The sequence below is a fragment of the Microcebus murinus genome, chromosome 2 (genome assembly GCF_040939455.1).
Source record: "Microcebus murinus isolate Inina chromosome 2, M.murinus_Inina_mat1.0, whole genome shotgun sequence".
Taxonomy (NCBI): domain Eukaryota; kingdom Metazoa; phylum Chordata; class Mammalia; order Primates; family Cheirogaleidae; genus Microcebus; species Microcebus murinus.
Window position 1 is genome coordinate 65,162,119 of NC_134105.1, and position 23,395 is coordinate 65,185,513.

Consider the following 23,395-nt stretch of genomic DNA (forward strand, 5'->3'; position numbering starts at 1 on the left):
GTCTTGCAAAATAGAAGATAATCTTTCATTAGCCACACAAGATCCACTTCTATAAGCATATCTTAATGACTGAGTTATTAATCTGAATGTATGTCTTACACAAAAGATAGTAATCTTTTCAATTTGGTAAGTATGGATTGATATGTGTGTGTGTATGTGCATGTGAATAAAAGGTTTTCTCAGGACTTTGTCTATAACATGCATAGGAGTCTTATGTGAGTCTTAACAAATATTAAGCAAGGGTGAGTTCAAAGCACAGAAGTAGCAAGTATGCTTCATTGCTAGAATATAAATTGTTATCTATGATTGCAAATAAACTATACAAATTTCTATAAGAACTACATTGTGTTTCTGGACAGGAGAATTTGAGATGCCTGTTATTTAAAATAGTGGTTATTTTTAAAACTTTGGGTAGTAGAAAAAATCCCCATTAATGTTTTTATGCATCTTACTTGATTTTGGGTAGGAAATTACTATTATGATTAGTGTTTGATGATTACTAAAATTTCAGTGTTTTATCCAAAAATAATTTTAAAAATAGCCTGTATATAATGTGTTTTGCTATGCTAATGGACAAGCTAACATTGTTACTAAACCTCATGGGAAGAGGGGAGTGCTGTTGTGGGTGTCTATAAAAACAAACCAAACTTTTTCTCTGGAGTGTTGTGACTTCCTTTGTTATGTGTTCATGGCGTAGCTCTTTTTAGATCTGTATCAGAAAGTCAGAAAGTAGGAGTCAGCTGTACTGATATGTGACAGAAAAAACAAACAATATGGAGGCTGTTGAGTGAGTTTTATATTGAATTCTGTACTTAAAAGTAACTATTTAGTTAAGTAACTCTCCAATAATACCTGATCGTCTATAGAATAATTCTTATCATTGAAAAAAGTTTGATTTGAAAAAAGTATGATTGCAAACTGCTTCTGCCTACTTGGAATTGCGAATACTAATACTAAGTACTGAAATGAAATACAGTTATAAAGGAAAACCAAATACTCAATTGAAAAGTCAAGAATAAGTAACGTTAAAAAAAACGTTAGTCCATACAATATTTATTCTTCATGTGAGTGAATAATCAGGATTTAACTTTATCTCCAAAGAACTTAGATTTTATTTTATTCCCTGTTCTATTTTAGATGATTATCTCTTTATGTCCTGTGATAAGTGTACCTTATAGCTTTAGTAGTTCTTAAAATTTTGGAGCTTATAGAGCCCTTGGAGAATTTGATAAAAACTGAGGAGCCCTCCCTAGACAATTATATAGGCTAACATAGACACCAAATATTACACTCTTGGAATCCACTTAATAATTTAAAAAGCTCCATTTTGGATAAGGCTGTGTGTGTGTGTGTGTGTGTGTGTGTGTGTGTGTGGTTTGTGTGCATGTGTGAGAGACAGAGAAAGAGAGAAATTCCTGACTTTTTCTCTTACATTGAAGGAGTTTCATTGATAATTTTCATCTGTGACACTGCTTTGTGCTAGACATTGTGTGTTGTAGGCACTGCTAATATTGTTATAAAACCACCCAAGGTTCTTGCTCTCATGGAACTTACTTAAGATGTGGGAGAGACACACATTAACTAAATGACAAATTTAGGCATATTCTGCAAACACTGTTGTTTTGTATAGTGGCCACTTTCATACTTGCCCCCCTCTTTCTCCATTCTCCACAGTTTAGCAAAACTAAACTTTGTAAAATATAAATTGGATCACTTTGTTTTCCTAGTAAAAGCCCTCAGTTGAAAAGTCAAGAATAAGTAACTCAGTTAGTACAAAACCTTAAACAATCCATCTCCTGATTCTCTCTCTAACCTGTGAAGGTGCCAGTCTTCCACAGGCTCCCTTCCCTCCCTGGGTACTGGTCTTACTCCTCTAAATGTCTGAGGGCCTTTATACACCTGTAGTTTCTTTGCCCAGAATCATTTTCCCCTCCCCTTGTTATAGTTACTTTCTTTTTTAGATTGCTATTTAATTGTTCCTACTCAGAGAACAATCCCTCTCCCTTACAGCATCCATACATACAACACATTGTTAACTTTGTTTTCTTTCTTAGTACCTATTACAACATGAACCTTTATCTGTTTTATATCTTTCTCTTGTGTGTGTGTGTGTGTGTCGGGTCCCTGTTATTTGCACAAAAATGTTGGCTTTATTGTGGTCAGGAATACTGTTTTCATTTTAACTAGCTCCTTGCAAAATAGTGTACTGTCAATATTTACTAACTGGAAAGATGAGTTAGAGTGTATAATGTGGACATTTTACCAGATCAGGGGTTCAGGTAATCCTTTTTTTGAGAACTGAAGGGTATATTGTACATTTGACAAATTGAAATAAGATGGGAACTCAGAGAACTTGGATCAAACCAAATGGGACCCTGTGGCCCATGTTCACATTTTTCACCTCTATCCTGAGAGCTAGTAGTAGTAACCAGGAGGTTGTTCTGATCAAATTTGTGTTTGGAAAGGTCATGGGTGCTGTGAGGAGAAAGGATTGTGAAGGGGGAGGAGGGTGGAACTAAAGTACGTGCAGAGGATTTGAAAGGATGTTTTGAGAGCAGTGGAATCAAGGATCAATAAGTAGATTATCTTGCTAAAGTAGAGGTAGAGAAAAAGGAAATGGATTAGAGAGGTACTTAAAACATTAAAATCAGCCAGACTTGGAGGTGGGAGAGGTAGTGTCAAGGGTTACTCTGGGGTTTCTCGCTTGTACAACTTGGAGGAATGTTGGTCCTGTTGACTAAGATCCAAGAGGACCAAATTGTTGTTAAAGTACAGTTGTGAATTACTTTCTGTGTATTTCTCAAGTTCTCCATTTTTTTTTTCTTCCATTTCACCTGTAGAGTCAGTGTGTTTTCAGCTATTTTCAAAAACCATCAGGAATAGAAAAATTCAGACTTAGTACCTGATCAGTGTTCTCTGATTTGGGGGTAATTTAGCACACTGGTCAGAAGCACAGAGTTCTGATTTAAAATAAAATAAAATAAAATATAACAGTACTTTTTTAGAAAAACATGGACTGGAAGACCCTTGCTGCATTACTTTAAATGTATTGATCAGTTTATTTTCTTAATGGAGGCTGTAATATTGTTGTTTCTTCAAGAAATCTACTTAATTTTAGCCACCCCTGTTATAATATAAATATTAGATCACCATGTATAATGACTTCCAGCTATGATGAACATAGCTGAGTAAACATATACAAACATCATGATAGGAAAGTGCTAATATATAGGTATAAATTTGAATACTTTAACTCATCTCTTCACGATTTATAAAGAATTTCAGTTTCTCATTGTTGTGAAGATGAAGGGTGAATGTTAGTCAAATCGATCATCAGAACTATTGATTTATTAAATGTTTATAAAATATAATTGATGACTTAACATTCAATAATGTACACTAGATGTTCAGATGCATACTTTCTGTTTTGTTTAGAACACTTAAATTAAAAAAGGAGATTTAAATTGAGTCTTGAATGAGGTCAAGTGTAATTTTGAATTCACTTAAGTGTTCAGATTTCTATATGACAACTTGTTGGCCATTTGATCTACATTGTAAAATATTATGTTTAATGGCTGTATATCTTAGACAGTAGCACGCTATATAATGTCAAAATGTAACAAATAAGAAATGCACATTTTCCTGATGAAACAACAGAAAATAACATTCATGAGATTTGTATGAAATTAAAAACTTAGTTGTGCCCCAACAAATTATTCAGAGTTAATTTCATACACTTTGGTATATGTATCTGTACATAAAACTTATTATATATATTCATGAGTGTTTTTATAAAAGGAGAATAAAATGTGACTAATTTGGTACAGATTTTTTTTTTTTTGGTAACCTAATATTTGTTGAAACCAAAATTTGTACAAATCTTTCATTTACTCCTAATTATCTAAATTGAAATACTTAGCATATTTATTCAGTCCAGACACCAAGCAGTGATCCTCTTTCATTTATACATTTAAATGATCTAAACTAAATTCTCCTGTTTATCCTTTGATGAAACATTTGGATATATCTTAACACAATAAGAGACTTTTTAAGGTAACTTTTTTTTTTTTGAGACAGAGTCTCACTTCGTTGCCTGGGCTAGAGTGCCGTGGTGTCAAGCCTAGCTCACAGCAACCTCAAACTCCTGGACTCAAGCAATCCTCCTGCCTCAGCCTCCCGAGTAGCTGGGACTGGCATGCGCCACCATGTCCAGCTAATTTTTTCTATATATATTAGTTGGCCAATTAATTTCTTTCTATTTATAGTAGAGACAGGGTCTTGCTCTTGCTCAGCCTGGTTTTGAACTCCTGACCTTGAGCAATCCACCCACCTTGGCCTCCCAGAGTGCTAGGATTACAGGCGTGAGCCACTGTGCCCGGCCCTTAAGGTAACATTTCAAATTGCAATGATCAGTTTTAAAGTAAAACAAAAGTAGAAATGGAGACTTTTATCTTCATTAGTTTGAAATAATAACTTCACATTTTGGGTATTAACTATAATGATAATCTAATTTTGGCATAGTTGAAAATATTAATATGAAATTATTTTCAAAATATAGGAATGTAAGTTACATTTTAAGTTGTCAGAACAGCTAGTTATAATTGAAGTTTTTTTGCAAAGAATATTATGAAATGATTAAGCTTTTTGGTTTTTATTGGTGTTATGAGTTTTACCTGTAACTTATTCATTTACATTTTAGCATAATGAAAACAACCAAAAACAATTATTTTTCTCAGTTTTCCATTTTTCTGCTTGTGAAAATTCTAATGTTTATATTGGTTGGTATTATTTATATAAACTACCTTTTAAAACTTTGTACTGTTTTACCTGTTTAAAACATTGATAAATGCTGATCTTCTTTCCCTTTTATAAGAATATTTTTATTGTCTAGTCAGATGTTAAACATAAATTACTACATTATTGGTGGAAGGTGAAAAATAAAAGTGTACTTTTCAATTCAATTGTTTCAGTAGTTCTTACCTCATTTTTCCTTGATTTTAGGTATTAATTGGTCACTAGACAGTGATAACGAGAGAGATTCTTTAGAAGTTAAATTTAGGGTCCTTTGTTTAAGATGTACTTGTAGATTGGTTTGTTCCCTACCAGTTTCGTACTCTCAGAGGGCATGAATGAGATCACAATTATAATGAAAAATTTAAGTTGGGCCATAATCTGCTAAATTCTAAGTTTTCATGGGTATGAAGACAGTGTTCCCTAGAAATCCTGACTTTGGTTTGAAAAACTGCAAGTAATAGAATCACCCTACCCCTAACAACAGCAAAAAGATTTTTTTTCTTTTTTAGTGAAACAAAGTCTCACTGTGTTGTCTGGACTAGAGTGCAGTGGTACCATCAGAGCTCACTGCAACCTCCAATTTCTGGGCTCAAGCGATCCTCCTGCCTCAGCCTCTCGAATGCTGAGACTATAAGCCTGCACCACTATGTCTGGCTATTTCTTAAAAATTTTTGGTAGAGATGAGGTCTTTTTATGTTGTCCATGCTGGTCTTGAACTCTGGCCTCAAACAACCCTTGTGCCTTAGCCTCCCAAAGTGCTGGAATGACGGATGTGAGCAACTGTGCCCAGCCTCCATTTTAAAAAATATGTGACGTTAATCTTCAGTATTCCTATTTTGAAGCAATTGTAATGCTGATGATTTTTCAGTGTTGTCTGTGGTAACCTTTTTGTATTGACTGTTCTCTCACAATGACTGGTTTGTTCACACTTAATCAAGTATTGGTGCTGATTGACTTCTGTGTTTCAGTCTGGCTTTTATAATATCAGATGTCAAACTAAGTAGAAGGAGGCTTATGCCCTTGGACATTATTTTAATTATTCTGTACTATTATTTCTGAAAAGTCATTGTCAAAAGAGGATACTTAGATATTTTTCATATATATCTACATAGATGGATATTTAAGGATTGGCCCATAACCAATATAATCATGATTTTCCTATCATGATGGTGTTAATATGTTTTAGTGTTCGTCATTATAAAGGAATGCTTACAAATTTTTTGTATGCAAAAATACATAAATAAAGCTAAATAAGAATATCAGAAATACTTCCTACTAGATTGTTTTACCCATTATATCAGCTTAAGTAATGCTTAACTCTTTGGAGAACATGATGGAATAAAATGAGCAAATTTATGGTATGAAATCAGTATATAGAATGTAGATTAAAATGAGAACACACTATTATGTTTATTCTGTATTATTGCATCTTGTAGAGAAAATTATGATGTTAAAGCTCAAGTTTATTTTTAATTCAGGCTCTTGACTGACATGTAAAGGCATTTTAAGCCACCTACCTATTTCAAAGATGATATAGATAGACCACCTGCTGTTAACATGTTGTAAGGAAAATGGAGTGATGTAAATGAGTTTTGGTGATTTCTATGCTTCTGAATATAAATGAAGCTGAAAAATCTTCTGTCCTCTACTTTTAGTAGTGAACTGTTAGAGCATTCAAATCTTTCTGTGAAAGTAGAGGATATCATAAGAGATTACCATTAGCCTCTTTTTATTTTATTATGTGAATACTTGTTAGCACTGAATTATTTGAATAATTCAGTTATAATATTTGTTTCTTAATATATCTCTAAATGTGGTACTTTGTAAATGTTCTTTAACAGTTAGGTGGTAATTCTGATTGAAATGTAGAAAACTCATTTTATTTGAACATCATAAATGATTGATCAGAGTGTGTGGCTAAGAATTAGAGAAAATAGAGTAGCTTTTATAAGGTATATAACACCAACCTAGCTAATAGTAAAATAGTTTTAGAGTTGGAATTCCTTCCACATAAGACAAGAACTGGTAAAATTTTCTGAGAATATTAGATGGTCGGAAGGCTGGAAATTTTCTGAAAACTTAGATAGTATATTCTATGAATATTATTATAAACTTTGAGTAGAAAATCAGGTCAATTTAGATAACACTTGATTGTTAATTCCCCCTCCCCATAAGGAAATATCTAATTCTTACCAGTGAACACATTCAAAGTGTTAAAGTTGCTAAAAAGAATTTTAGTTTTATTTTAGTTAGGCATTAATACAGTATTGAAATTTACTGTTGACTTATATTCCTTCTGATGGTTGCATATCAAGCTGAGGAAAATGTACAAAACTCTCTGACTTTATATGTATAGGTAAAAGAGATGGAATAGTGACAAATCTTTGCAAATAACTATTTAACTCCAGATTTCTATATGACATTTTGGTGGTTTTATCCCAAGAATGTCTAAAGAGTTTCCTAGATCTTTTCCTACTCACAGACTTTCAAAACCACAAAATCATGATTCATTTTAGAAGGGCAGCTACTCCAACATGCCCTCTTCACATTAATCCATTGCATTGAAAAGTTGCTATTTCATTCTGTCTGCATGCCTCTCTTTGGAAACAACTTAATTGTATGAAATTATTATGATATAGCTTTAAGCCTTTCTGAAGATCATAGGTTGAACTGAAAATTAAAGGTGAGCTTAGCTTTATAGTGTCAATTATAAACCTTTTTGAGATTTGGGGAATATTGATTAAACATTTTAATAAGAACTTTCAGACTGGCTTAATTTATATATTGTGTAAAAGTTCATTAAAGGTAACAATCAACATTGGATAGAATTATGAATTTTTTGATCTTAGAGGTCCCTGTCTCTTTTCCTGTTAATGAAGTTAGTCATAAATTAAATTCTCATTAAAACCAAGATAAAGCTGTAAGATTATATTTTCAAGTTTTTTGAAAATGTTTTTCCACTTGCTTTCTTCCTGATCGGAATTCTCTCATTGTAAGACAGAAGAGAAGCAATACCCTAATGTTTATTAATATTTGCTTGTTACTATTGTTTTGTGATTAAATCTTTTATACAGCTGTTATATAAATTTAAAGGAAAGAGGACTTAGGGAAAATGATTTGCTTTTGTGATGCAGTTTTAGGTGTTTGAAATTAGCATTAAAACGTTTGACTTGCTCAATGAACAAATAACCTTTTTATTTTTTTTAAAAGTCTTGATTTGCTCATGCTACCAAAAGAAAAATAGCTGGGTTGCCTATGTCTTAAACTCTTAATTTTATAGGCTGCACAATCTTTCTCCCCCAAATCCCTGCAGCAAGTGACCTTGTCAAACAAAAGTGTGGAATAATGGGAGGCAGCCCAGGGATGGTGGCTCATTTATAAGCAGCTGTTTGCTACTGTCAGAACAAAGGCAAATCAGAGTTGCATTAAAGGGATATGACAGACAGAGTGAACAACTGCCGGCCTAGTTCCCTAATAATACTTATCTTCTAGCATTTGGTTAAAAAACTGACTGGCTGGAGTAGTTATTCATACGGATATGGGATGAAAATATGTAATAAAATCCATTTCTTCCACTGAACAAAATACAGAATTAGGAAGTAAAATTTGATTAAAGAACCTTTATAATGATTTTGAGTGACAGAAGCATTATGAGTATGTTATGTTCCATTAGACTTTTAATTGCATTATTCATTGTTATATAGAATTTTAACTATGACATATTTGAATCTGTTTAATATTGCACTATGTTGTGACTAGATTCTTGATGTACTTTTATAAGTTTGGAACAACAGTTAAATCTTACTCTTGTTAAATAGTAATTGAGTGTATGTAACACCCTTCTTACATGTCCACTATGGAAAAAGATTTGCCTTTTATCTGTGGCTTGATATAGAGTCTGCCCTTTTGTTATTGTTTTTGGAAGGAGGCTTAAGGTTTATTGTGGGACTTATGTGCTACTATAAAATAGAGAGCATCATTTGTATCTAGCATTTGCATTTTTGTAATATTACTTTTAAAATGTTCCAGAGAAGTACATTTTCTTCCACTGTGCCTCTCTAAGCACAGTTAATAACATGTCCTTCACTTGAACTTTTTCACCCCATAAATCAATTATACATTTGCTTTACTAGTTCAACTTTTTAAAGTGCATAAGGAGAATACTGAATAAGAAGTGCTTGTAAAACAAATCTTTATTTATTTGAGTAAAAGTCGAGACCTTGAGAGTTACCACATTTTTGTGTCTTTCAATGAATGGTTAAGGTAGTTTAAAAAGTTGAAATTTTTAAAAAGTCACCATATTTGAGCTAATGTTTGAAATTTTTTTTGAGACAGAGTCTTGAAATATTTTTAAAAAGTTAAATTATGAATGCTTTCCACATATGACATTTTGTATGATGTAAATACATTAAAAATGTAAAGAGTTTTTGATGCCTGGTCGTAATTGGAATTAAGGTTGGTTTTATTACATGCTTTGAATGTGTTTCTGAAATAATTTTTAAAGCAAATACTTGTATGCGATACTTTTTATTTCTATCATAGCTTTGTATATATTCTGTCATAAAATTATATTTAAGAATCCTAGCATTTGTTTTTAGGCTGTATCTTTGTTACATTGTAATCTGTAGGTATTTTATCTCCTGAAAACTCTTAATAATATTAAAGTGGATAATATGTGATCTTTTTACACATTCAAATGTGCTACAAAAATTACTTTTTCCTTGGATTCTGTTAGACCATTTCAGACTACTAGAGAAATCCCTGATTTGCACTTACCTGAGCTTTTAACAAGTAGACCTGGCTATCTGTAAGTGATTGTTTAACTTGAGTGATTAAGACTGTAGAAGGGACTTTGAAGAGAATAATCCAATCCTCTCATTTTTGACTTGAGGAATCAGTAGTTCATGACTTGATGTTTGTCCAGGATAACACAGTAGACTGGCGATAGAATCGGTAACTCAGATCCTCAGACTAGAGGATATTTATTGAAAGTTCTTGACTTAAATTGTTATTCTCCGTCTTTGGTTTTCATATAGCTAAATCTACTTGTGAAAGCTCAGCTTCAAAATCTTTCGGCCATAATTTCCAAGCTATGGACTGCAGTGAGAGGTGAAACAACCACCTCAGTCTTCTAATGTGATGAAATTGACATTAGAGAGATTCCTTTTCTGAGTCAGGATTCTCTGAGTGCTCTTCTTAACCATGCCTGCCCAACCCTTCATCCTACAGTATTGAGTCTTAATTCCTATTCCTGTCTTCCTAGCCATTCTTATTAATGGTTTTGTTTTTGTTTCTGAGAGTGCTTATGATGTAACGTTTCATTTTAATAGATACTCTCACTTTAAGGTCACATAAAGTGGGATATTTCTTAGTATTGACTTTCCGACTTAGAAATATTTGCCTTTATCTCTGTGCATAAAATTTATTGCAGCAGTTGACGTGAGTAAGGTGGCATACATAGTGCTATGAGCATCGTCCAGAGCAGGACTGGTTGAGTGTGAATCATAGCTCTCCTCTGCAAGATCTTGGGCTGCTTAACATCTCTGTACTTTGTTTCTTCAAAATGAAGATTAAAATATTACTATTAGGAGGATTAGAGAAATTATTGTCTATGTAGTGCTGAGAACTGTGCCTGATATATAGTAAGATGCTATACAAGTGTTAAATAATGGAAGGATCCAATAAATTATTTCAGTATTTTAATGTGTGAGTAGTTAGGTTTTCTGCAGATACTCGAAGAATGACATAAATTCCTAGTCTGATCTAGATGAAGCAGGGATAATTATCTAACATGAATGACATTTATTTTTAGAGTTACATTTTACTGAAGCTGTAAACCGAGAAAGTACAGGATAATACATGGCTTTTTTTTGTTTGTTTAAGACCCTTATTTTGTTAAAAATAAAAAAAACAAGATACTTGATATTTTTGGGATCCACATTACACGTACAGAAATTAACCACAATGTAGATCAGATATCTATTTATTAATTGACTTGACATCCTTATAATAATTTGTAAATAAGTATTTACCCAACTCATTGAATATTGATGGCATGTATTTTTGGAAAATGTTTCACAATACATGAAAAAAATTATAGCAACCTGTGCTATAACTTAAACTGTGAAGTTTAAGTTACTGTGTTTATGTTTTTTAACTTATATGTTTGGAAGATATTTATGATTGGGGCATATCCTGTCTATGTATGAATAGTTGTTGAAGAAATTACATGAGAGGAATTGATAGGAAGCTGAGTAGTTTACTTTGCAGTGTATTTCTTGCCTTAGTGTAAAAATTAGATTTCAGAAGATTTATTTATACTATCAGTTAAATCATGCATTTTAAAACTATTCTATTGTTGTTTGTAGTTGTAAATAATTAATGAAAAAGGCTTTTTACATGGCATGGAATCAATATGTTAGTTTCTTATTTTTCCCCTGAATTTCTTTCATTTAATGGTCCCCTTCTTACCGAAACGGAGAACATATATTCATTACTCTGCCCAAATAATACTAACACACTAGCAGATGGTCACTTTCCAACTGGTTTGCCTTCAGAAAAGAAATTAAAATATTATAGTTCCAGAGAGAGATGTTGTAATGTGTCTTTTTAAAATTAACAGGTCATTCTTTTCAACTATTTTATAACTGTAAAATAGCTCAATGTCACATAAAAGGCTAAAAGCTAGAGTAAATGGTATCATGGGAAATCCAAAATAAACACAGTCTTATATGGTTTATAGTCCTATTCTCGAACATACTAGGAATATTTTTTTCTTAAAAAGATACACATTATATGTTATGGTAGCATTTTGATTCTACTGGATTTTAGTTGAATCAGTTATATAAAAAGTTAATAGTTGTTTTAAAACATATACATATATTGTGAAAGATATTTTCTCCAAAACATTTAAAATACTTTGAATATATTCTTAAGAAAATCTGTTAGCCTAATAATGAAATGAAAACCAAATATGACAATTTTTCTTCTTCCTTTTACCCATACCCTCCTTTTACCCATACCTTCCATTTACCCATACCCATACCCATACTTCTTCCTTTTACCCAACCTTTCTTCTTCCTTTTACCCATACCTCCTCTATGAATGATTTGTAACTATGATAACAAGATTGACTTCTAGACTTGAATTTTTTCCATTCTAGGACCTGACTGAAAGTAGCATTGTATGATTAGAAATATAACATATAAGTGAGTAGATTTGGAGTCAGTGTTATTGGGAAATATCTGAAGAAACTGAACTATCCTTAAAACACAGAATAGTGAATGCACTCAGGAAAAATTTAAGAATACTGAGGAGTAATATTTGAAGAAACTAAAATCACCACAGTTTAAAGTAAATTATTTGTTTTGACTTTTTTCTCAGCCACTGAATTGCTATGTATCTCTGGGTAGTCACTTATATTATTTCCCCAACTAGAACATGTGCCATTTGGATTAGAGGGTTCCTTTTTTTTTTTTTTTTTAAGCTTTATAGCTATGTAGTGATTAATTACTCAATCCAGCAAAGAAAGATACTTAAAATACATATGCCCAAACAAGCCAGGGATATTTGTAATAAAAGAGAAGGAAGTTCTTATGATGACTGTTTTTTATATTTGTGGTAAAAAATTAAGTGATACAGAAACTAAAATATAAAATATCTGAATTTGATTTGTAGTTCTCTTAATTACTAGCACTATGAACAAAAATCATTTAAATATGCTGCAATTTGGTTCCTCATTTGCACAACGGAAATAATAGTTCTCCTTATGTCACTGTGTCTTAAGTGATATCCTATTGTGTAGCCCTTTTCAAAGAGCCATCATTTGAATATTTTTAATGGAGCTCTTGTTGGAATGCTTTCCAGCACATTACTTGCCTCAGATATACTTCCGCTGTTTTGGGGAAGTTACTTCTCAAATAGTTGACTTTTCCTGTCTTCCTAAGAGTAAAAGATACAGACAACCTTTTCTGCTTCGTACAAGCATGGAAAATTAAGTCAGCCTTAAGTTTTTCTTAACTGAGAGCGTTTTGTGCTGGTTTTTTTTTTTTTTGGTAGAAAGCAATATTAAGATATCTTTTTGTCCTATCCCCTTGAATCCCTACTTTAACTAGTGCAGTGGCATATTTTAGTCCTTAGCATTGTGGAGTATTACTCCATTTCTTCCTATATTTTTTTGAAATACCAGTATACTCATATTGTATAGAATGGAATAAACATTTGTATGCTAAAGTATGAAATTATATATTGTTATGAAATGATACAGGTAATGCTATGAATTGATATGGGATCTGGGGCTCAAAATAATGATTGATAAAACTTGACATATATATACATATATATATATATTGGTAGGACATTAATTCCTGAATACTTTTATTAAATATTAATCCCATGTTAATGTTTGAAATTTTTTTTAAATTGTTTTTAAGTTGTTATAAATAATACTTAAAAAAAAAGAAACCTGCCTTTGAGATTGTTGTTTCTCCTTGTTATCCCCTTTTGGTTCTATCTGCTCATCCTTCCAGGTTATGCTGAGATTTCCCCTCTTTCCAACATCTTTTACTGGTCCAGTTTTCACTACTCTTCCTTTACTCCCAATTCCTATACCACTTAACAGTCTGTGCCACATAATTGAATATTGATTTATATGTGCTTCCTTGTATAGACTGGTGATGTTTCATCTATTTCTTTGCTTCCCTATAGACCTCAAACTATTCAAGGTGAAGACAATGTTTTGTCTTAATCTTTCCCCAAATCTGCCTAAGAAATGTGCTAGAGCTCCGGGAGCTTGGTGAATATCTGATTGACTCATTAGTTTTTTCCTTTTCACTATTGTTCATTTTCTATTATTGTGGGTGAAAATTGCTAGAGATCATACACACTGCTCTTCTTTTCTGAGTCCACCTTTTTATTGGGCCTCCCTGCTTTTCTTGTATGCCAAGATAAATGTACTGTAAAAACCTTTAGGTTATATACAATTTGTTTCCTGATTTTAGGTATCTAAGGAGAAATGTGAAGATAGAGAAATGATGAATCATGACATTATTCCAACTAGAAATGAGAAAAGTTGGTTAAACATCAAAAATCAGTTTTGTGCCAAGTACAGATATGGTTTTATCCCCTCCCTAATACTTGAGGTTTGCAGAGTTTACTGTTTTCTACTGTAACTAAGAGATAGTGCTTTCTGGCAGACCTACTGAACGATTTTGTTTATGCCATATTATACTACTAATAATTAAAATGTCCTGCGTCATTCAGACTCTTTTGGTATTCATCAGAGTGAAAGGTAATTTTATGTAAAAAAAATTACAGAAAAAAACTTTTTTTGAACAGTAAAATATCATGCTTTCTGCAAACTGTCCAAATAACCAGAACTGTTTACATGGATAGTGACACAGTACATGTGAAAGCAGTTCGAAAAATTAGAAACACTGCAAACATACATGTTAACATCATTATGGTTAGAAGATAACTCTGAGGGGAGGGGCTGAATATGCCTTTTGTGTCCATGACATGATTCAAATTGAAAATATGAAATCTGTTTTCATAGTTCATAAGATGCTCTATAAGCCTTCTCAACTAGTTCCAGTAGGTAATTAAGACTTAACACATTCATTGTATGTATTGAATTAACTTCCCTCCAATGGATCTAGAATTAGCAGAATTGGGAAAATAAGCCCTCAAATCATTTTTATGGAGGGCTTTCTTCTCTCTTGGACCCCTAGTTGAGAAAGGCTAAATACAATGTTTTAATCTCTATTTGAATAAAATCTTATTTTGTCACATATATATTTGAAGACCTTTCCCCTTCTAGATTATTGTTACTTGATCCAATTCGTTAGTGGTTGAGAGTGTATTGACTATACAATATAGTCTGAATCCAGTTGGCCCTATTTGTTTTCTAAAGTTTTAAATGTAGCCATGTTTTATTGACAGCATTTTTCCAACTTAATTATATCTTTTGTTGACAGCTCAAACTGTCTCTATTTACTCTTATTTAAATGCAGCTGGCAACAGCAGTTGGTTTTTGAAACCAAAGCACTTAATTAACTTACCCGGTTAAGGTATGGTTTGTTTCATTGGGAGAGAGAATATTTTATGGTGTATATTGCTTTAGTCTGAGAAGCAATACAGTTTATTTTCAATATGATGCATTTTATGTGAGAGAACTTAAGAGAATTTATTAAGAGAATAAAAAAATAACATTCTAACACTACTTGAGTAATGAAGTGCTACAAAAATACTTTAATTGTGTTTTAAGTTATTGTTTGAACTGTAAAATCAGATATCAGTATTCAGTGTAAAAAGTTAAATTAACACAGGACAGTAGCAACATATTTGATCAGTCTCCTCTAACATCTACTTGCATGGATAATCAAGCTTTGACTGTATTGCTTTGATGTTGATTTTTGAAGAAGAATTCTCCTCCCTTTTCCTCCTAATACTCTTCCTATTTTCAAGACACTTTGTAGTTGCTAATTCTAAAAGAGAATCAGTGAATCAATTTATTTAATATAAAATAAAAATGGGGGGGATATTTAAGCAATAAATTTCATACCATGTGATTTCTTAGGTCCTGGTTACTTAAAAGTAGCATGGGAAATGGGTGCCCTGAGTGCTTTTCTGATATTGCACCAAACTTTCATTTTGGATCTTCTTCTTCTTGGTATTTAGTCAGTCAGTTCAACTTTATTATTGTTTCATTTCTAACACTCTGAATTCCAATAATTATTACTGTTTTCCTTTTTTTTTTTCTTTTTGAGACAATCTCCAGGCTAGAATGCAGTGGTGTGGTGATAGCTCATTGTAACCTCAAAACTCCTGGGCTTAAGGGATCCTCATAATTCAGCCCTCAGACTCTGGAGTAGTTGGGACTACAGGTACCCACCCCCATGCCTGGCTAATTTTTCTATATTTTTTGTGTAGAGACTGGGTCTCCCTCTTGCTCAGGCTGGTCTTGAACTTCTGACCCCAAGGGATCTTCTTGCCTCCCAGCCTGCTGGGATTACAGGCATGAACAACCATGCCCAGCTCTTATGTCTTCCTCTATCAGTAATTAACTATGTACTTTCCTTGCTTACCTGCTTAGGCAAGACACTGATTTTCTTTGTTTTTTAAAAGCTAAGTTACACATTATTTTTAAAATCGGAATTGCAGCCATAGTGTTGACATGCTATAAGTAGTAAGAGAAAGGTCTTCAGTTGCTAGTGTTTTTTTTACGCTCATAAGTGTTTTGGATGGTTAAGAAATTTTTCTCTGTTATCATATGAAATTGCTTTCTTTATTGTCTACCAGGCGTCCTCAAACTACTGCCCGAGGGCTGCCTAGCACATTTATCCAGCCCTTCAGGTGTTTTTGCCCCGGCTGCTTGTCCAGCTTAGTAGCCAACTCTTCCCGGGCCCACAGTGCTCACTCCAACGGTATGAGGGACAGTGAACTGGCCCCCTGTTTAAAAGTTTGAGGACCCCTGGAACCCATTAGAACAACCCTGTGCTTGTGAATGATTTTTAAAGACTCTTGTCACTTTTTCTTCCCTGGAATTATATGTTGACAGAATATGGTTTCCTAAAAGATACTGTTGAATCTTTTTACTAAAGTTTTACAAAGCTTTCTGATCTGCTGTTCCAAAATTGTACTATTTACTGCCTGGCATCCTATTTTTAAATTGAAAATGGGGAAATTGCTAATGATGTTGAACGCAAAAATTTATTGAATGCTTTATGCCTAAACATGTATTGAACAGAGCTAAGCACTATGTATGCCTTCTTTCATTCCCAAATTCTTATGACCTACCTATTCAGTGTTGTTACATTTATAGATAGGGAAACAGGCTTATAAATATGCTAGGTAAGTGACCGGTTCTAGAGAAAACTGGTATGAGTTGTGACCCCATATTGAGTTTAAGTAAATAAAACAAAAAGAATGAATATGTTGAATCTTGGCCATTCTGCTAAATATAGTGGTAATATTTAATAGTGAAGTCAGTAGAGAGAATTTAAAAATTAAATTATCTAAAAAAGAGTATTCCAGAATAGCACAGCAAAATAACCGAAAGGAGTACTTTTGAAAATGAATCAAATTGTATTAGAAAACAAATATCTTTAATGGAGAATCTAATTGAGGAAATTAAAGCAATTAATAGAAAACAATGGAACCATTGTATGGAATGAGAGATATAAAATTACCAATTTAGTTCAGGATTTTATTTTATAATAGTCATATTCTAAAAATGACTGATATAAATAAATAGAAGTAATGAAGGGAAAATGAAGGAAAACTATTTTGAGCTGGTAAAATCTATTTGGCACTGTTTTTACTGTTACTCATAATATTTGATTTACAAATATTAACTGTAATGTTTTAATGCAAGTAATTGTGTTTGTTTTATATATGACTCTTTCAAACCTATTGTTTCATCACTGTTTTCAGAAGAATTTAAAAATAAATTATGTTTAACTTTTTAAGACATTAGTGATTAGCGGTCTTCTAATAATAAATTAGTAAACACCTCCTTTAAATACAGCTGCTAAGACCTGCCAAGATGCCTTGGTTCCATTTCTTATCTAAGGGTTGATAGGAATATACTACTGCTTACTAGTAATTACTGCTTCCAGATAGAAAAAGGAAAGGCCTTGAATTCAGCATTTGTATGGTCGCATGGCCCTGTTCAGTCAAGCTCAATGCATGTGACATGATTGCCTGAGAGGAATAGAAAAGCTACTTTCTCAGTCTCTGACCAGAATGCATGATAAGGCTTGATGTCAAAAAGGGCAAGATGGGGATCACAGCAATTATGGCAGAGGCAAAGCCGTTACCTTGACAACCAGATTGAGGATTCGTTGTGATTTATTATTTACTACTTCAAAACCTCATTCTGTGATTTAATTAATAGAATTGATATTTCCATAAATTCTGTCTTTTCCAAATTTGAGTACCCTGTTACTGTTCAGATGTACACAAACAATCCCAAACTGATGTTACTCCAAAACAGGAACAAATTATGCTTTGTGTGTACTTTTGTGAACATTTAGACTGGTCACTTAGATAATAGCTAACTGAGATAAAATGGATCTTATATTGGCTGATGTTGATCAATACTACTAACTTGATAATAGTGATCTCCTGGGGATCTTCAAAGCAGCATGGTTGCAACAAGTGACTTTTGCCTTTTTTGCTGAAAGCAGCTTTAGTTTAAACATGGTTTGTATTTCAGTGTATCATTTTAGATATGAAATATGCATATTATTTCTTTGCAGTTACCCACATAATTACATACCCTTTATATTGCCCAATTATAGTCAAAATTTGATTATAAGCTGATAATTTTTTGCCAGAAAGCACAAGTTCAACTTTTTAGAATGAGTGAACCATTAGATAATTTTGTATTTCCTATGTTTTCTCTCCCCAAATACTCCTCAGATGTGTTTTACCTTTGTAGATGAAACTCTAAGTGGACTACTTATTCAGCATTAATATGCTTGTCAAATGTGACAAGCTTTTTAACATGTGTTTTTTATTTAAACAACAAAACCTTCCAAAGAAAAATAATTTTAAACCCTTATTGAATTTCTATTTAAAATGATGTATTTACGTGCATTCTTTTTATTTAGCTCGTTTACATTCTTTCTGTTAGAATTTCTGCCTGAGGAGTTTATATATAATTAATGTAAGAAAAACAAGAGGGTAATCCCTTGGTAGAAAACTGGTAATGGATTAAAAGACCATAGCTCTGAAATTCCAGGAATGTGACATACTTTCCCAGAAAGATGCACTTAGGCCTGAAGTCTAGAGATACTAAAAAGTGCCCCCTAGTGTAATTAGCTAAAGTTAGATATTCTGAATATATTTTGTTTTATGTTTAATGTGGATTATTATAAATAAATTTATAACTGATATCAAACATTTGAGAATTATTATTTTATTTGCCCAGAATATAGCTTTGAATGTCACCGGAAGGTTCACGTTTCTTGCTGAACAAAATGATAAGAATATACAATATGTGTATTAAGAATGTGCAGAAGAGCTACCTACATAGTATGACCAGTGTCTTACAACATAATGCCTAACATTAATTAGTTTAGGAACCCTGGAAAATTCACATAACTATCCTTGGTTCCAATTTCTTTAAGGGTTTGCACTAAATTAGTGCTTTTCAAAATGTGAGTTGCAACCCATTATCAGTTCATGAAGACAATATTTAGTGGGTTACAATCATCACTTAGATGAAAGAGAATAGCAAATATTAGTACATTGTATAAAATGAGTATTTCTTCATGAAATTTTTCTCAATTGTATTGTGCACATAATTATACATTAGTTTGATATAAAATGTCATACTTGTGCTATATATATATATACACACACACACACATACATACACACACAAGAAATACTGGGTGGTGTGATCCTAAAAGTCTCTCCCAGTTCCAGTGTTCCTAAGTGAAATTTTAAACATTTAGCTCTTTCTTAGGTAGCATTATTTTTTAAAATATTAATAGGATTTGTCACACACAGATACTTTTTGAGATCAAAAGAAAGATACAAGACGATATTGGCAGACTAGTTCCTATATAAATTGTAATATTCCTATTTGCTAAGTATGCTGATTTAGGCCTGTATAAATCCATGAGAGCATAGAAAACAGGTGATTAGTTTCAGAAAATGCCTCATGACATTAGAGTATATCTTTGAAAGATGGATTTTTTTTTTTATTCATTTTAGGTAGTGAATTCAGGGAAAAGAATCTGGATACTTTGAATGTGGCTAGAAAGTTAAGAGCCCTTGCATGCCATACTTAGGCATTTGGAGTTTATCTTGATGACCAGGAAGAACTATCAAATGCATTAAGCCTCCTAGGATTAGATCTCCTTTTAGAAGGATAAAGGTAGTAGTGTGGTTGTTAAACTGTAGTAGACAAAAACTCAAGGTATGGAGACAAGTTACAAGAGAATTTCAGAAGGGCCACTAATGATGACAGTGGCAGCTGTAAACATAGTGAATGAGAAACTCCTCTTGGTAAATAGTAAAATAAATCAGTTTGAAAATGCTCATGTAACACATTAATTGAGTTTCATTGAATTTCACAGCACATTAAGTTTCATTTTAGTATTTTGAAAATACTGTTCAGTATCTTTGCAAAATACCCAACTAAATGTTTGTGAAATGTTGAATGATTGAAGTGAGTCCAGCATTCAGGCACACTTCATTTTATCATCCTCCACTTTATTGTGCTTTGCAGATACTGCATTTTCTACGAATTGAAGATTTGTAGCAATTCTGTGTCCAGGAAGTTTATTGGCATCATTTTCCCGACAGCATGTACTCACTTCATGTCTCTGTTTTACGTTTTGGTGATGCTCACAATATTTCAAAGTTTTTACTATATCTGTTATGATGATCTGTGATCAGTGATCTTTGATATTATTATTGAAATTGTTTTGGGCTCATGAACTGAGCCCATATCAGACAACAAACTTAATAAATGTGTGTATTCTGACTGCTCCACCAGCCGACTGTTCTCTGATCTCTCCTTCTCCTCAGGCTTCTGTATTCTCTGAAACTCAGCAATATTGAAATTAGGTCAATTGATAATCTCGCAATGGCCTCTAAGTGTTCAAGTGAAAGGAAGAGCCACACGTCTCTTCACTTTAAATGAAGAACTAGAAACTAGTAAGCTTAAGTGAGGAAGGTATGTCAAAGGCTGAGATAGGCTGAAAGGCAGGGCTCTTGCACAGAACAGGTAGCCAAGTCATGAATGCAAAGGAAAAGTTCTTGAAGGAAATTAAAAGTGCTTCTTCAGTGAACACACAAATAGCAAGTCAGAGCAAAACCTCTTCAGTTCTATGAAGGATGATGGAGGTGAGGAAGCTGCAGAAAAAGTTTGAAACTAGCATAGGTTGATTCATAAAGTTTATGGAAAGAAGCCATCTCTGTAACATCAAAGTGCAAGGCGAAGCAGCAAGTGCTGATGTAGAAACTGCAGCAAGTTATGCAGAAGATCTAGCTAAGGTCATTGATGAAGGTGGCTACATGAAACAACAGATTTGCAATGTAGGCAAAACAGCCATATGTCAGAAGAAGATGCCATCTAGGACTTCACTAGCTAGAGAGGACAAGTCAGTGTCTGGCCTCAAAGCTTCAAAGGATGGGCTGACTCTATTGTAAAGGGCAAATGCAGCTGGTGACTTTAAGTTGAAGCCAGTGCTCATTTACCATTCCAGTAATCCTGGGGTTGTTAGGAATTATGCTAAATCTGCTCTTCCTGTGCTCCGTAAATAGAACAATAAAGCTTGGATGACAGCACATCTGTTTACAGCATGGTTCACTGAATATTTTAAGCCTGCTGATGAGACCACTACTCAGAAAAAAAGATTGTTTTCAGAATATTACTGCTCCTTGACAATGCATCTGGTCACCCAAAAGGTCTGGTATAGATGTACAAGTAGATGAATTTTGTTTTTCATGGCTGCTAACACAACATCCATTCTGTAGCTCAAGGATCAAGGAGTAATTTTGACTTTCAAATATTATTTTAAAAATGCATTTTGTATAACTGTAGCTGCTGTAGATAGTGATTTTTCTGGTAAAGCACATTGAAAATCTTCTGGAAAGGATTCACCATTCCAAATGCCATTAAGAACATTTATGATTCATGGGAGCAGGTCAAAATGTCAACATTAACAAGAGTTTGGAAGAAGTTGATTTCAGTCCTCATGGATGACTTTGAGGAGTTCAAGATTCAGTGGAGGAAATAACTTCAAATGTGGTAGAAATAGCGAAAGAATTAGAATTGGAAGTGGAGTCTGAAACTGTGACTAAGTGCACAATTTTATGATAAAATATGAAGGATGAGGAGTTGTTTTCTTGTGGATAATCAAAGAAAGTGGTGTCTTGAGATGGATTCAACTCCTAGTGAAGATGCTGGGACTATTGTTCAAATGATAACGAAGGCTCTAGTTGATGCACTTAACTGATAAAACAGTGGCAGGACTTGAGAGGATTGACTCCAATTTTGAAAGAAGTTCTACTGTGGGTAAAATGTTATCAAACATCACACGCTGCACAGGACTCTTTCGTGAAAGGAAGAGTTAATCGATGTGGTACACTTTATTGTTGTCTTGCTTGAAGTAATTGTCACAGCCACCCCAATCTTCAGCAGCCACCACCCTGATCAGCTATCAGCATCAAGACAGGACCTCCCACCAACAAAAAGATTACAACTGACTAAAGGCTCAGGAGAGTTAGCATTTTTTTGTAATTAAGTATTTTTAATTACATCATGTAATTACAAAATGTACATTATTTTTTTGGATTTTTTTCAGACAAGATCTTGTTCTGTTGCCCAGGCTGGAGTGCAGTGGCATGATCAGAGCTCAGTGCAGCCTCCAACTCCTGGACTCAAGGGATCCCCCTTGCTCAGCCTCTGGAGTAGCTGGGACTACAGGCACACATCACTGTGTCTGGCTAATTTTTTTGATTTTGCACAGATGTGGTCTTATGATATTGCCCAGGCTGGTCTCTAACTCCTGGGTTCAAGTGATCCTCCCACTTCAGCCTCCCAAAGTGCTGGGATTACAGGTGTGAGCGACCATGCCCAGCCTTGTCCATTGTCTTTGCAGACAATGCTATTGCACATTTACTAAAGTATAGTATAAACATAATTTTTGTATGCACCATGGAACAAAAAATTCGTGTGACTTACTCTCTTGTGCAGTTTGCGTTATTGTCATGGTCTGTAACCAAACCTGTAATATCTCTGAAGTATGTCTGTTTATTGGAATTTTCCTTCCTCATAAAACTACAGTGAGAAAAAATATCTTGACTGGATACTTTGATCTATGTATTCCATATGTGGTAGTATATTTTTAAACAAAAATTTTTAGAGTTAAATAATAGTGATAGGTTAGGAAATGATCTTGATGTGATCTTTCCATACTTAAGTTTTGGTCAGAATCTTGGTTGTTTCAGTTTGTGTAGTCTTGATATTGGGAACTTTACTAGGTTGCTTTTCCTGAGTCAAAATAGTGTTCTATTTTTGATTACTTATGTTTCCCTCACTGTATGATGTACTCCCACCTCATAACTGAGCTACTTAAAAATAGAAACTGCAAAATTCTTTTCAATAGTCTGTGCCTTGCTTAGAACATGATGACCTCTCAATAAATGTTTCAACGATGAATAAATGAGCTAAAAATCTTGAATATGCAACAAAAGTTGCACAGCGATAGGAAATTGAGTTTAAAAGATTAAAGATGGAATTATCTCAAGGAATTAAGATTTAAAATGGGATCTGATAGTGTTTGGACATATGATAGGTTACTGTTGGTATGTTAACATATATTAATTATCTCCCCACCTTATTAGATGATTATAATTGTGAATATAGTAGAAACTATCTGTACCCTCATGCAGATTTTCTTTTCCATCTTTAGCTGGAAGGCACATGAATTTTAATTATAGCATGATGGACAGTGGGAAGATAACACAAAGAAATTTCTAATTATACCTGAGAAAATAGTGGAGTTTCTCATTAAAGATAGTTACCTAATTTTTTTAATTGAAGTTGTTGATACAGAATTTTTGACAATACAATACCTCC

The 23,395-nt window shown here is 33.2% G+C and overlaps 1 protein-coding gene and 1 long non-coding RNA gene across 27 annotated transcripts in view; one reads left to right on the top strand and one right to left on the bottom strand.

Annotated features, from left to right (window-relative positions):
- Positions 1-23,395, top strand: part of ADGRL2 (adhesion G protein-coupled receptor L2) — a 632,947-nt gene that overhangs the window by 499,758 nt on the left and 109,794 nt on the right. The window lies entirely within an intron of this gene.
- Positions 1-23,395, bottom strand: part of LOC105861928 (uncharacterized) — a 35,960-nt gene that overhangs the window by 8,425 nt on the left and 4,140 nt on the right. The window lies entirely within an intron of this gene.